This window comes from Papilio polytes, unplaced genomic scaffold, assembly GCF_000836215.1.
Source record: "Papilio polytes unplaced genomic scaffold, Ppol_1.0 DF821400.1, whole genome shotgun sequence".
Classification (NCBI taxonomy): Eukaryota; Metazoa; Arthropoda; class Insecta; order Lepidoptera; family Papilionidae; genus Papilio; species Papilio polytes.
Window position 1 is genome coordinate 3020951 of NW_013527804.1, and position 3574 is coordinate 3024524.

Sequence of the window (3574 nt, forward strand, 5' to 3'; positions counted from 1 at the left end):
TTTCAAATCTACCCACTAGTACGGGAGAATAAAAATGCATTCGATTACCCGCAATAACCCCGGCTGAAAAATTTAAACTATATTTTCGCAACCGTATGCGGCGTACCATTGATTTGTACCGACCACAAAAATAAATGCAAGAGTTTAGATTGATGGATGTTTGATAATTTGACGCGTAAACTGCTGAACGAATCTCGGACCAAAATTGAACGAAATATCCGATTTTATTTCTGTTTAACTTCATTATGCAATGTTTAATCTATCGTTATTTATAAGTTTTTCTTTTGAATGGTTTTAAATATCAAATAAACTTTTTAATTTTTATTCATGCAGCCTAATATGAACACGTTAATAGTAAGGTCCAGCGGCGAAGTCGTAAATTTTGATGTGCGCTGAAATGAAGTGAAGGCTACCGATACAACTGCTTAGAAATAGGGCTTATAAATAAATACTCACGCTGGAAACCTGTAAGGGTAAGCAGGAGTTATACCTTACAATGTAACATTTGCTAAATTATTCATTCTTATATTCTTAGAGCGCGCACACTTTGGACTAAACTATTGCACAATAGTTGTGCGATTGTCGATTGTTTCGCAGCCAATTCAACTGTTTAGTACAACTTAAAATCTAGTAGTATGCGCACCTTCGTATAAAGTCATAGGAATTAAATCGAGACTTGTGGAAACGAGTTGTGGAATAGTTTAGTCAAAGGTGTGCGCGGTCTTTGTGTTATCAGTACTTTTATGAACGAATGTTAAGATGTGAGGAGTAACGAATAAATAAGATACGAAATGAATATATTAAAGGACGTTTGAGAGTAACCCCAGTGGAGAAATAAGGAGTAAAAGATTAACTTGGTATGGTGATGAGGAGGGATGACCCACATGTAACAAGAATAATGTTAGTTATGAATGTGGAGGTACACCGGTAGAGGTAGACGTGGAAAGAGATGGATGGATTGCGTAAATGTTGAGATCAAGAAGGGAATGGTGACTGAGATGACGTATGATAGAGTTACCTAGATGAAACAAACGAAGATGATGGTGTCCATTTATAGTTTAACTTGGATTATTTGCTCTAGAAATATTGTTGCCAAAAGTTCTTATAGAATTATATTGAAGATAGAACGTAAGAAGTTGGTGGTTATTTAAACAAAAATAGCCTGATTAGTTGAGTAAGTGCGTCTACAGATGGATATAATCGCCGGATGCTGCGCCGAAACGCGGCTCCGATGGTGATATGGTTATACGGAAATGGCTTTTTTTACTTTTAGTTGATATACGCATCTTGCATTCAGCATTAATGCTATCTTATCACGAATGTAGGAGAACGTTTTAGCAACGTCATCGAGAATTTGTTACATTTGTGTAGCGCCTCTATCGGAGATAAAGTACACCAAATATCAAACATAATTTTGTCGATGCTATACCGTCATATAATGGTTTTTAATAATTTAGATATCAGCAAATACATTAGATCAGTACATATGATATTTTTTCAGAATTTTCGATATAATTGGCGATATTCGTCCGTGCTGTTGACGCTCTCTCGTCAATATGTACATATGTGACACTTTCAAGATGACATCGTTAGTTGAAAAAATTAGCAACTGCTATAATCTCTGTAGGTTTATAATTGAAACTACACAAGGAACATACATAAACATACAACATTGTTATAACAAGTAAATATAGAATGCAACTCTTGTACTTTACAATAATTTTTTTTTATTTCATCAGCAATCAGTCTTTAAAACTTTAAGCAAATGAGAGGAAAGATTGGATTTTTAGAATGTTTTCTCCATTGAGAAATTTCTTCTTTTACAGAAGACCCTGATTGATCTTATGATTACATGATAGTGGCCCGTTTGAATCTCCTTTTATGGCCACATTTAGGTAAGACTACTTTATAATAATTAATATTTATATTACAAAAGCCATATCCATACTCTCGTGCCGACCTTTCCCCGTATAATTTTAAGCAGTTGTAAAACAGTAAAGGGATACAAAAAAAAATCCAATCTACCGTACAAAATGAGAGGTTTCGTGCGTAGTCTCCGGTTGTTAAGGTGTACCAAATTGTTGATTCGTGTAAGCAGAGATGGGAAAAGTACAACCAACATAATTGCTGTCTTAATACAATTAAAAAAATATTTAAAAAAAACATATCGACGAATTGAGTAGCTCCTTCTTTTGGGAAGTCGGTCAACAAAATTACGCGAGCAGTGTACTGTGTACGAGCGAGTATCCAAACATATAACACTTTATGTCTACTAGCTGTTGCTCGCGACTTTGCCCGCGTGAAATTAAAAAATATAACCTACGTTACTCACAGATAAATTACCTTTCTAACAGTGAAAGAATTTTAAAAATCGGCCAAGAAGTTTTTGAGTCATTTCAATACATACAAAAATTCAAAAAGACAAATCTTTACTCTTTATAATATTAGTATAGATGTGCCTTTAACTGGCATGAAAGTGTGCCAGCTACTGGCTTGTTTCCCTGATCTTGTTACAATTCTTATGTAATAGGTACAATCGAGGCAACTGGCGGTGTTCTTAAATCCTACAATCGTTTAAATATTTTGAAACAAAAAACAAAAACAGATACAACGCAGCTTATAAATAATCTGTACGAAAAAAAAGTCGGTTAATGATACACGGCTAGTTTCCTTTATTATTATCCCATTGCACTCCCTGCTATCCAATTAGTTATTTGTAGAAGGCGGAGTTTGTGTGCAATGAACAAGACAATCCGTGAATCACCGCGGATTTCCGCGATTATACCTAATACCTGAAGTTTTATTGTTATTTAAGAAAAAGTATTTTGTAATTACAGTTTCGAACATAAAAGCCTTTCGTCAATGCTAAAGCAATTTAAACAGTGTGGTTAATTTTAAAACGTATCCAAAAAGCATTCTGGTTTACCGTTTACATAGTTCTTATGTTTAATTTTTAATCGAATTTATTCAGAGAATCCACAAATAAGCTGTTCATCTCTCAAAGAAAAGTACAGAAAAAAACCTGTATGTTATCTTCTATATCTATACATGTAATAAAAATAAAGTGTCTGTTTGTAATATCAAAATAAAAATACCAGATTTCGATAATTGCTAATAACGCAAATCCGATTTAAAAATAAAAATTGTTTGTCTGCCTGTCCGCAAGTTGCGTTTGTTCCGGGTAATCTCCAAAACAGCCGGGCCGATTTCAACTCTACTTTCACTGGAGGGTAGCTGACATAGACGGGCATATTATAGGTTTTTTTTATCTTAATATTGCATGGACGAAGTCGTGGGCAACAGCTAGTTAGTTGTACAATTCCTTTTTCAAATTCGTCGAACCGCAAAAGCAAATTCAATTATTGTAAATCGTTACCGCTTGCAATTAATTCTGTTAACGTCGACTGAAATTTAAATTCGGTTAACGCGCACCATAAATGAAATTAAATAAAGCAAGCAAAGTGCTTTCGTAATCAACATTCGTTGATAATTACCGGATAGAGAATTAAAAACAATCATTATAGTTAAAAATGCTAGATAAAAAAAGTACAGTTGAGGAATCTAGTGGTGCCCA